The sequence below is a fragment of the Bombina bombina genome, chromosome 3, assembly GCF_027579735.1.
Source record: "Bombina bombina isolate aBomBom1 chromosome 3, aBomBom1.pri, whole genome shotgun sequence".
Classification (NCBI taxonomy): domain Eukaryota; kingdom Metazoa; phylum Chordata; class Amphibia; order Anura; family Bombinatoridae; genus Bombina; species Bombina bombina.
This window is the reverse complement of record NC_069501.1, coordinates 257771646-257784217: the sequence shown is the minus strand read 5'-3', so window position 1 is coordinate 257784217 and position 12572 is coordinate 257771646. Positions and strand designations below refer to the sequence as shown.

Sequence of the window (12572 nt, the reverse complement as noted above, 5' to 3'; positions counted from 1 at the left end):
GCATACATAGATTACGTCATGCCTGGAAAGCTCCCGGAAACACGGGACAACCCGCTCAGTATCGAAGCTTTATAGCGGTGTATAAAAGAGAAACACACCGCTATAGCCACCTCTGATGAAGAAGGGAAGCTATTGATTTTATATACCCGTCGAAACGCTTAAGGTTAGAAGTTATAGAGGCCGATAGCCTCCCCTTGATAGGGATCATTGTTTTTTGTCAGTTGTGCAGCGTATTTGCCAAATTACTGAATTGTGACATTGCTTATCTGTTGCAGTCTCAAGATTGTATTGGGAAATATATGTTGTACATATACCTCATATTATTGATTTTGAACATTGTGAGTTTAATATTCTCCTGTTTGTTTTGTTTTAACCCTAATAAACGATATAACACTATTAGCCCTTTCTGGCTTATATTGTTTTCCTCCCGGTCTATGGAATAAAACGGCTTGGCTACGGAGATGAAGTTTATTGAAAGGTGACTGGAAGTTTCTGTTATTACAAACAGCGAAATCTGGGGTATTCATGACCAACTGACTACTTCATCCATACTCTGGTAGGTGCTTGATCGACACTACTACTATATACCATTCACTTACCTCATATTAATTGAGGGCTCTGAAAGTAAGTGTACATCTGATTGGGTGTGGAACACTTTCTTCTGACGTATTTCACCTATTTGGATTGAGGACTTTTCACCTGACACAGTTTTTTCTATATATGGACTTTGATAAGAATTATTTCTAAATGTATTTATATGTTTTTCTTTCTATATATTTTATGTGGTTTCATATGTGCCTGGTATAATTGCTTGATGTATGTGGCACTGTTTATATGTTTTAAATTTTAAAGGTAATAATCTTAGTAACTTTTATATTGTTGCTTTTAAGTAATAACAGTATTTAACAATAATCATTATGTACTAGTAGTAGCTTGCTAGTGACAAACATTGTATATCTTTGTATTCTATTTAGCGCCATCCCATATCTTTCTGTATTTCTAGTTTTTAGATAAGTCTGAGGGACCTATCTAGTTTCCTTTTTGGGACTGGCAGCTGTAGTCTTATAATTATTTATAAGTTATATTACTAACACCTATATATTGCAGGAATTAAGATTCCTTTGCTGGGAGCGCTTTTGGGGCTTATCTGTGGACATTTTGTAACCAGATATTCTATAGTTGCTGTAAATATATATAAATATATAAGATGATTCAGCATATCACTGGGTGAACAGGCTGATTAATAAAGCAAGGGAAGAGTTTCATATGAAGTCTCATCTTCAAAAACCATATTATATTTTCTGTCTTAACCGCACTCCACTTTTCATTTTAAATGTTCTAGGGACAAAACATAACATACAAAACCTTCTCATATTTCTTGGATATTTATTAATTTATGACTACAGTTCTGATGTAAAGTTATTAAAAACAAACCTATTGTAGGTCTGCAATTTTTTTGACAACTCATTTGTTATTAAAGATGCATAATTTAGTTCAATTACATTTGGTATTTGAAAAATACCAAGTCAGAGATAATGATGCACATTAGAGCTATATAAAGTCATAATTAAACATTCTGATTCAGATAGAACAAGCAATTCTAAATAACTTCCCAGTTAACTTTAATTTTTCAAATTTGCTTCATTCACTTGAAAACCATTGGTGAAGAGTAAACTTAGGTATTGTTACAGGATCTTGGGAGTGTGTGCGTGTATTTAGCACTCTATGGCCTAGCTTTCATTAATGTGGTAAAGCTTGTAAACTGGTGATAACATAAAAATTCTATATTCTATAGATTTTAAAATAAATAAATGTTTTTTACCACCAGCTTCAAAGCTTTACCACCCCAATAGAAACTAGGCCTATGGCAGCAATGTTTGAAACATTAGCCTAGGTTCCATTGAGGTGGTAAAGTTTGAAAACTGGTGAGAAATTAAAAATTCTCGATAGACTTTAATGAAGATAAATGTTTTAATCACCAGTTTACAAACTTTACCAAAGAACAGAGAAACAATCCAGGTAGGTGGTATACGTGAAAGACACCTTTATTTGTAAATAGTGAAAAAATTCATACAAGAGCCAAACATGCTAGAAACATCCTACGCATTTCATGACGACAGGCACTTCATTCTGTTCTGTTCTTTGCATACCTGTTATTTGAGGAGGTTAGGATGCTCCTTATTTTCGATCCTGCAAGCTGCCCATAGGTCCTCTGTGCCAGGCCCCTAGGAAAGGTCACCCGACCTAACTAAACCAATCAAGCTACCTCACCAAGTAAAGGGCCCTACTACAGAAGCCGGACAGGCTTTTGGCTCTCTCCGCATTCACAGTGGAACTTAGATGAGACACGGCTAACTCCGGATTTACTGCCACTTAGAGGTACCGCTACATTTACAACGCTACTAGGTACTGTTTTCATACTTTATCTGTATTAACTACTGCTAAGCCTGCATTGAATCTGGCTGGAACACCACTAATCCAGCAGGTAATGAACGGTTAGCATTTACTTTTACATATCGTTTTCTGGTTGGTCTTGTTCACTGTGTGTAACTCCAGAGTAGGTTAGTGACTTTACAATCAACGGACTTTGTGAGGCTTAAGGCCTAGTTTATATGGACCTTATTTGTTTGTTTTCAAACTTTACCACCTCAATGGAAACTAGGCCAATGTTTGTAGCTATATTATATATAATTGCAAACACATACATACTCCTGAGTTACTATCAGCCTACCTTGTTTTACTCTTCAACAAAAGATACCAAAAGAAGAAAACAAATTTGATAACAAAAAGTACATTGCAAAGGTGTTTAAAACTGCCTAGTCTATATGAATCGTGAACGTTTAATTTTGGCTTTACTGTCCCTATAAATCACCTTTCACCATTTCTGATAGCTACAATACAAACTTGCTTCTTTAAAAGGACATTTACTAATCCTGAATTTAAAAATATTTTATACATAATGAAATATATTTATTGTTAATTAAATTCAGTTTTTTTAAAAGTTGCATTACACTGAATGATGTAATCGATTGTTCTACATATTCTACAAACAATAGGAAGAGTGTTAGCTCATGTCATGAGAAATATTTATTGAGGATGAAAGGCAGATTTTTAGGAGTAAAGCAGCCATTTGAGAAAGGCAAAGTGAGTGATATGTATATTAATACACACAGTCCAACTCAGGGGAGTTAGAAAAATACCAAGAATAATATGGACAAGTTAACTTTTTTGTTGGCTGCAGAAATATGCCCTATTTGGATTATGTAACAAATAAAATAAAATGCTGGACTGTCTACAATGTTATATAGTGGTAACTTGTTATACTTAGGTAACATTTATCTGACAAAAGTTAATGTTATAAGTGATCATACTGTCCATAAAGGTATGAGGAGAAAGCCACAGTTGATTTCATTTTAACAAAGGGACAAACCTCTATATTTTGTTAGTTATGAGGCCAAACATTCTGAAGTGTAATTCAACTGATCCTCATGATAGCCGTGTGCATATTCCAGCTACTCTTAATTCCATTAAGATATTTGCACTAACCACATTTATTGGAAAAAATATTCCAGAAATTAACCACCCTTTCTGTAAAGTAGTCAATTGGCACATTACTCCTGACCTTTCTACACCAATTAACAACAACCATTATCCTTTGCTCGCTGTTACTCTTTTATCACACTGTAAACGGTAAACAGAGCATTAGTGAGATAGTATTGAAAAATATAATGACAGCAGAATTTTTATAGCCTCTCTATGTCAGGGGTTGTTTCACAATCCACTTGCTATTTATTAGTGCACTATTTGTATATCACTATATAACCTCAGTCATATATATTTTATTAAGCCAAACCCACTAGTTATGGTAAACAGAGGACTATTACCAATGAATAAACCCTACCTCCAAATACAATTAACTCCACCTCCTTAACAACCATAGGCCTACCTAAATTACTTTCCGCAGTCCTAACAAACCCATATCAACTTCCTTCTCCAGCACAACCACTACATGACCCTAACATTCTAATGTCTTTCCCACACAACCCACAGCCACCCCATACAACCCCAAGAAGCCCCAGTAGTTAAGGGAACCTGCCTTAAAGGGGCCTTTGTAGTAACTGTAGAACACATAAATTACATTTCTTGAAACTACCTGGCGATGAAATGGTCAAAATTCAAAGAATAGCTAAAATCTCCTTTTAATTAATACATGATATCAGTCAACCCAATATAAACTAATCTCCAGTGCATTGTACAAAAAAATAAAAGCAGCCAACCCATGTAGATAAGGCACGTGAGTCGTGAGAACAATAGATGATATCCTCCCTAACAATATAACAGAACTATAGATAGGTTAGATAATCTACATCTACAGGTAGTTGGTTTATCTGTTGGATTGAGTTGTACTAAATGATTACTTGAAGTCAGGATTTGATTAGCTGGAACAATATTCATCTTGTGTCTGTTTGACTATAAATATACTGTTGTGAGGAGCATCTTTTGGAAAAAGACAACAAGGACAAGCATTCCAGCATTGCATTCATGCAGACATGCTATATTAGTAATTGTAGTTATATTAAAATAAAGCCTTGTACATTAGGTACAAGTATCCAGTAGAAAGGTCTGATAGATTATGGTCACTGACCCTTTGTGTAGGGGAGATTTGTATTATCTATTTATTCTTTTTTCTTGCAAGGGGGGGGGGGGGGGGGGGGGCTTTTTCCCCAGGTACAAAAGCATCTATTAAAGTCTAGGAAGATATTTGTTACTACACTTTTTATGTTTATGGTGTGTTGAAATAGTAAATAGTAAACCTTTAGTTCAGGTCACATCTGAACAGTCTTGTGCTGTGTGCAGCACTGCAAAAACATTTGGCAGAGTACGCACTACATATAAAAGTACATAAACACAAAATCACACTTAGATGTTCACACCATCAAACACTCTCACACATGTTCACACTCTCACATACTAACTCATGCTCACACACACATTATCTCTCACATACACTCTCTCCTTACACACACACAAAGACACTCACTAACACGCACACACAAAGACACTCACTCTTTCACACACAGACTCACACACACAAAGACACTGCCAAACACAGAGACACACACCCTCACACACAAAGACACTTACTAACACGCACACACAAAGACACTCACTCTTTCACACACAGACTCATACACACAAAGACACTGCCAAACACAGAGACACACACCCTCACACACAAAGACACTCACTCTTTCACGCACAGACTCATACACACAAAGACACTGCCAAACACAGAGACACACACCCTCACACACAAAGACACTTACACACACACATCTTGAAAAAGGCTTTATTGAAGCTGAAATGAGTTGATGTTAAGATGTGTGTACTAAAGGAAAGCTACTAGTACCACACATGTGTCCTTTAAGTTTTCTTCAAACGTACTACAGGGTTTTGAGATTTTAACTCCTTTGGACCTACAATATTGTGAGCGCTCATTTAAGACTTTGCAGTCTCTCATAATACCCTCCCTCCAGCTAGGGAGCACACACCTTCTTGACATTCAGTATGGAGAATCTTATCTCACAGTTCCGTCTCCCAGTCACTTGATACTGATGAAATCGGATCACATCACAGGCAGTTCCCGAAAGCAGTGAGACACCCGGGGTAAGAAAGATACTCCGCGCTACAGCAATTCAATATCTGTTGGCTGGTAAGTGACTACGGGACCTTAGTTATCTGTGATCATTTTGATGATTAACTGTGCACTGTCTAGTGTGAAAATACACTGGGGGTTCTGGGGAGTAGCATTGGAGGAGGGTGAATGGATTTGCATCTTTAGTTTGTATCTCAATGGCATTGATGATACTATAACGATTCACGATAAAACTTTAGGAACTTTTGAATGGACTTTTATTTCCGGAATTGAGGAAAAGCACAGATTACTATTGATCTGGCTTTGCAAAGCCATATTGGACTGAGAGTTGTATAGGGGTTTTAGAAATATCAACCACCAGTGGTATTTTTAATAATGTTTTATGGTAAAATAACCTTTTTTAATAATTAAAATGGAATTTTCATATGTACTAACAGTTTCTTCTTATCTGAGGTGTGGCTTATAGCGCTCTCTTTATTTGGGTGTTTCTCACTTACACACAGATACATGTGTAGTATGCTGCAAATGCACAATATCACCCTTTTGGCTGTGACTGTTTAAGGAACACACAGATATCTTTGCAAAGGCAGGAATGTAAGCAGCTTGTGTTCAAAGGATACTGCAAAAAGCGCACATACAATGCTGAAGAAGAGGAATCACCACTACCTAACTTTCTCACTCCCCTTCTTTCAACTGTGATTGCTTCTTTATTACTGAGGGCAGATGATCTAAACCTTGCCGGTGTTCTAAAGTTAGTTGTCTACTGCGTAGGAATGTGACTACCGCGTCACTTCCGGTGACTTTAATCAGCTGCTGGAGGTTTGTGGCACTCACTGCTCATGCGCTAGAGGCCCAACCTCCTACAAACAGCTGTTTAAGGCAGAATAGCTGACAACTTACTTGAGAACATCGGTGTTGTAAAGTAAGTTGCGTACCGCGTAGGAATTGGCGCCTGATCGTTCTGTCCTTCTCTCCATAACATAGATTTTATTTTGCAATACTTTTGAAATAGTTTTTACTTGCTGTATTTATTTCTTTTTTTGCCGTTCTATACCTTTATAGCAATATCGCAAATTATTTTGAGATATTGCTATAAAGGTATAGAACGGCGAAAAAGGAACTAAATACAAGATTGCAAAATAAAATCTGTGTTATGGAGAGGACAGAGAGCGATCGGGCGGTAATTCCTAAATACAGCAAGTAAAAACTATTTCAAAATGATTGCAAAATAAAATCTGTGTTATGGAGAGGACAGAGAGCGATTGGGCGGTAATTCCTAGGCGGTAGACAACTTACTTTAGAACACCGGTGTTCTAAAGTAAGTTGTCAGCTATTCTGCCTTAAACAGCTGTGTGTAGGTTTGGCCTCCAGTGAGCGCTGTTTTTTGTGCCTTAAACATGCGCAGAGAGCGCCACAACCCTCCAGCAGCTGACTACACGTCACCGGAAGTGACGCGGTAGTGAAATTCCAATGGTAGACAACTTAATTTAAGACACCGGATCAGACACTGACCCTCGCAGGGCCTGCCCACATGGAATTATCTTTAAAAAGGAGCAGTTCCTGCGAGTGGTGAGATGTCTACTGTAGAAAGTAATGGAGCTCGCCAGAAAGGGTAACTTCATAGTGTACAGTGAAGTTAGCAGTGAGCAGGGCAGAGCACTTTATTACATTGTGTGGCTTTCTGCATATAGCATCTTATAAATGTTCTACCTCGTCACTTTTTAGTTTGTAAGAAAAAACAGTGAGATCTGTAGAGCAAATATGTTTAGATAATTATGCTGGGATCTGTACGACAATCTAATACACGTCCATGGAACACCCATGTTCAGCCCATTTTACTATAAAAATATGTATGCTTTTTTATAAGTAAATGATTTACAATGTGCATATTTAATACGATTTATTCCTGTACAGTTTATATATACATTTTACTTTTTTGATAAAATACGATTTTTGGTGAACAATTTTGTTATGATTTTTGATGCACCATAACAATACAATATTTTCCTGAGTATTTTTGTGTTAATGGTTCAATTATTTGTTTGCATGATTTTTAAAATTAAGATTTTCTTTGTGCACTTTTGTAATGTATGCATCTACTTCCCTTACAAATTCCAGTATACGCCCCCCCCTTAGCAAGACACCCTGTTTTCAGGGTAAAAATTGGTTTGAGATTATTCCACCACAGACATAGAATTACTAGCAAGCATTCTAAAATAATCTCACCAGTTCAGAGACCTTTAGATCACCAGGGCCTCAGTCTGACTGGTGGTGATTTCCATTTACAATTCTTCTTCTTTCATGACCAAGGCCATGCGGTGGCTTTGCTAACTTGCATCACTAGTGATGTCACTGGCCGGGGGAGGATGCACGCAAAAGCTAAGAATCATGGGAGCCGGCACTCAGAAGAACAGTACTAGTACAGCACTACTAGGCAGCACATACTTCACTGCATTTCCCACCAAACTCTGACTCTCTGGTTCATTCCCGGACAGGTGACAACCCTAAAGTCATTTAATGTCATATATGTGAACCTTCTCAACTCGAGAAGTTGTCTAATGACCGCTGCTTCTTACATTGCGAGAAGCAGGCTTGTATATATGAACCTGCCCTGCAAGGGCTCCAGAGCAGCTTTCACTGCTTAGTACATGGAGCCCTAAAACATGAAATGCAGAGAAGAATTTGTGCACTCTCCTAGCGGTGCGACCAGGATAGAAGTACTGGACGGGAACTTAACTATGTATTTTTTTTCATTACCATTTTTTTTACTTACCATTCATATCAATTCATGAAGATGCAATTAACAGTTTCTCTATAATGTTAAATAATGTTTATAGTAATAGTCCACACACTTCATTGCAATAACATGACCATTTTGATGTCCATGCTTATCTTTTGCAGAAGTTTTACAATTTAAAAGTGTCGTTTGAACAACATTTTGAAGGTTAATTGTTTTATTAACATGTGATCTGAGCATGCACAATTTTAAGTTTAAAAAAGCGTTGTAACACCCAATATGTAGGCTCAAAATAGGCCATTATGTGCTTTCAAGAGGCCAGTGCTGTTCAATTTGAAAATACCAAAAATTCTAAAAAAAAGTTGCAGGAATGTATTTTCTGATGAGTTGGAATACTCCTAATGAATTGTCTACATGGAAAGTGCAGGGGGTGCAATTGTGTCACAAATGTAATTTGAAAAAAAAGTTATAAGTGGAATATTGCAAGTCTTTCAAAAGGATTGCAATGGCTTTGAAATTGAAAAGCCACATAAAAGCCAATTTGCAGTATACTTACATTTGTAAAGATGCTTTTGTTAAGCAATGTCACTGCTTGAATGAGTCATGTTATCTGCACTTAGAGCAGACATGGGGGGAAAATGAACATATATGCAGCAAATCATGTGTAACAGTGGAAATCCAAAAATAAATGTCTCTAATTTTTTAAGCAGGATAAATTCTTCCAAGTCATGTTGCTAAAGAAAATGTCAAAACTATTACATTTACAGCACACACAAAGATAAAAATGCAACATTGAGATATTGAAAAAGAGAGGCTGATATATCTTGCTAAGCTCACAAATTGGTGTGAGTGTTTTGAGTACTTGCTTAAGTGAAACATTATTAACATTTCTTTGTTAATAATGCTATAATAGAAGGCAGATTTGCTGTTGCTCTGTTAGAATGTCATGTTATTAATAAATGTTTTCCATTTTGGCTATTAGAGTTTTTATTTCTGCACTTTGTGCATTTTATGCTAATTATTTCTTTGTTCTTTATGAAAAGATGCAGGTACACAATGTGCTCATACTCAGCTGTTAAAAGCAGTTCCTGAGTCATATTAATTAGAAACTAAAAAAATATTACCAAGAGGAAGAGATCAAAGAAATAAATGCTATATGTTGTCCATTTATATCCCTGAGTCAGGAATTCTACTCACCCTAATGATCTTTTTTTCTGACATCAAAGCATGAGATCCAAAGAAAGCAGGAATCTGAGCACTCGGGGGCAAGTTAAAATCCAGAAAATCTTTATTGAAGTAAAAGTAAAAACTAGGTGAACAAGGATAGCAATCCTGACGCGTTTTGCGCCCCCTAGTGGCGCTTAGTCACCTGCATCCTTGTTCACCTGCATTGAGATGCAGTTTTTACTTTTACTTCAATAAAGAGTTTCTGGATTTTAACTTGCCCCCGAGTGCTCAGATTCCTGCTTTCTTTGGATATCTATATTGGCGGTTTTCGTTCCCAACGCACTTCTGAAGCACCGCACTACTGGTAATTAAATTTAACTTTTTGCCTGTACTTGCCTGGTCAAGTGTTTTTTCAGCTTGTGTGTATCTAGTATTGAGCGGTCTCTCCGTTTTCCTGTTGCGGCAACCGCTGATGACATCAAAGCATGAGACTTTAGAGAATAGTACAATGATCAGGGCTGTGTTCTCTGACGCAGGAAGGTGATTTCCTGCTGCTTTAGGGGCATATTTAACAATGTGCGAGCGGACATGATACGAAGTAGCATATGCTGTCGGCATTTATCATTGCATTTATCATTGCTGGTGCAATGCTGCCCCCTGCAGATTTGCATCCAATCAGCCGCTAGCAGGGGGGTGTCAATCAACTTGATCATATTCAATCGGGTTGATTTCTGTCTGCGGCCTCAGAGCAGGCAGATAAGTTATGCAGCAGCGGTCTTTAAACCGCTGCATCATAAATTCTGTTTCCGGCAAGCCTGAAGGTTCGCCGGAAACAAGGGGCCTTAAGCTCCATATGGAGCTTGATAAATATGCCCCTTAAAATGTATTGAAAGGCGGTCTTCTTTATGGCATTGACTAACAATTTTTCTTGCATTGCATGCCCTCAGTATATGGGGGTTGTGGGGATTAGAACTATATTCAAAACTAATATACTCATTTCAAGCTAAGCAACCATTCTGAGAAACTGAAAAAAACTTCAAATCTAGGAACCAGCCCAAAAATGTAGGAGTAAGAAAGTTTTGGGTGTCTATAAAATTACTAGGAGCAGCGACTCACCAGAAATACTCATAAATCCTTGCTTGCCTTGAACACAGATGGGCTCTCAAGGATTGAAATCATACTTGTATCAGTGATTTCACTCTTATTTTTATAGGTCCTGCAGGAAGAGAATACAAAAGGATGGCATGTAGAGACACAGCAAACGGGAAGAACTGAAGTGCAGGTGTATTAACATACAGGAAAGTGTTGCAGTTGTGAGTTTTTGTACCTCTCCACAACCAATGACAGCAACACATTCTACCAGAAGCCATGACCTATGTTCTAAGTGCCATGGTTATCAGAGTTTGTTAAGCACTGCCACAAGTGACATTAGCATAATAATGCCCAGCTATTTGCAAGTATGGTACAGCTACTGTGCTGCAAGATACATTAAATCCATCCCCCCTGGATAGTTTTGTAATACATTGATAACCTGTAACATTGATATTTCCTATACATTATGTCAGGGTACCTGTGAAGTAACCTTAAATAAACTACAGATGTATTATGGAATCTAATATTTCATTTTTTAGCTAAAATCTAATTTGACATAAATTGTGTGGGCTTTAGCCATGGCAGACCAACCCCCACTTCTTCTTGGTTACACAGGAACAAACAAAAGGTTTAGACCTTTGTATAAGATAAGGCCAGTGGGCCACTTCAAAGTAAATATTAGCATTTTGGAACCCTCAGGTGTGTATGTCCATATATGGAGTTTCCTGCCCAAAATGGATAATAGATTTACAGACCCCTCTCATTGCTCAATACAGGGAAGGAGCCTAGATGTCTATGGGAATCTCTTTGAACCTCACTAAGGCCCAGGAATATAGTAATTAGCACAGACCTGTTAATTGACCCTAGACGTCGGATCCACATCTGTGCTGGCTAACAGAGACACATGTCTTGCATTGTAACTCTCAAATTCATTTTAAATTACAACTTGTGTTTAAATTTCAAGTAAAATATACCTCAGTATTGTATAAAAATGTATACATGGATCTGAGAAATGCATTTCAGATTTGTAATAAATTAAATGAATAACTACATTAGTATATATAAATGCTTAAGTTATTTAAAAATGAATACATTTTTGTTTGTTTTCCAGAAATCTAGTGAACATTACAGAAAGAACTTATGTGAAGATGAGATTTCTAGATAAGATGCGACTAGGAAATGAAATATGTGCCAGTATATCAAATAAGCTGATATACAGAATAAGTCAGATAGACATATATATTTAATTGATTAATACTACTAGTCCCTCATAAAAATACAACTTTTAAGACATCTTCTAAAATATGATAAATAAAATACTGATGTTTCATATTAAAATACTCAGAAAAAATGGCGCTATATGGTCCCATCTATATTAAAATTGTAAGTGAGTGATGCTGGAAATTAAAGTATTTGATAAACATTTTTTAAGGTTAGATAATTAAGCTGTTAGCAGTGTTGATGGTGAGACTGAAATTGTTGTTTTCTGCTGCTCCCTAGGGGATTAAAAATGGTATGACAGCAAAATGGATTAACTACTAGAACACATGCAAATCAAAATGAACCAATGAGAGGGACAAGCTCCGAGGGCCAATGGAAAGACAGTTCCGTTAAGGGCCTATTGTACATCACCAATAATTAGAATAAGAAAAGGGTGGGGTATTGCACATGATATAACTTTATGCAAGGAGAGAGAGAAAAAAAAGTATTTTTGTCTGCTAACTTTTGACTGAAAACTTTGCTGCCATTTTTGGGGACACAGTCACTATAAGCAAAACCTGGGACTAACTTCTTGATCCATATTGCAATACCTTTCTTCATATGAGGTGACCTGAATCTACTTGGAAAATGGAACTTTTAATTTGGTTCATGTGGTGATGTATGACTGTTCTATATTTTTAATATTTTAAACAAAGGTAT

General features: G+C 36.8%; 1 protein-coding gene across 1 annotated transcript in view; it reads right to left on the bottom strand.

Moving 5' to 3' along the window:
- SGSM2 (small G protein signaling modulator 2) overlaps nt 1-12572 on the bottom strand; it is a 534608-nt gene that overhangs the window by 497462 nt on the left and 24574 nt on the right. The gene's annotated exons all lie outside the window — the stretch shown is intronic.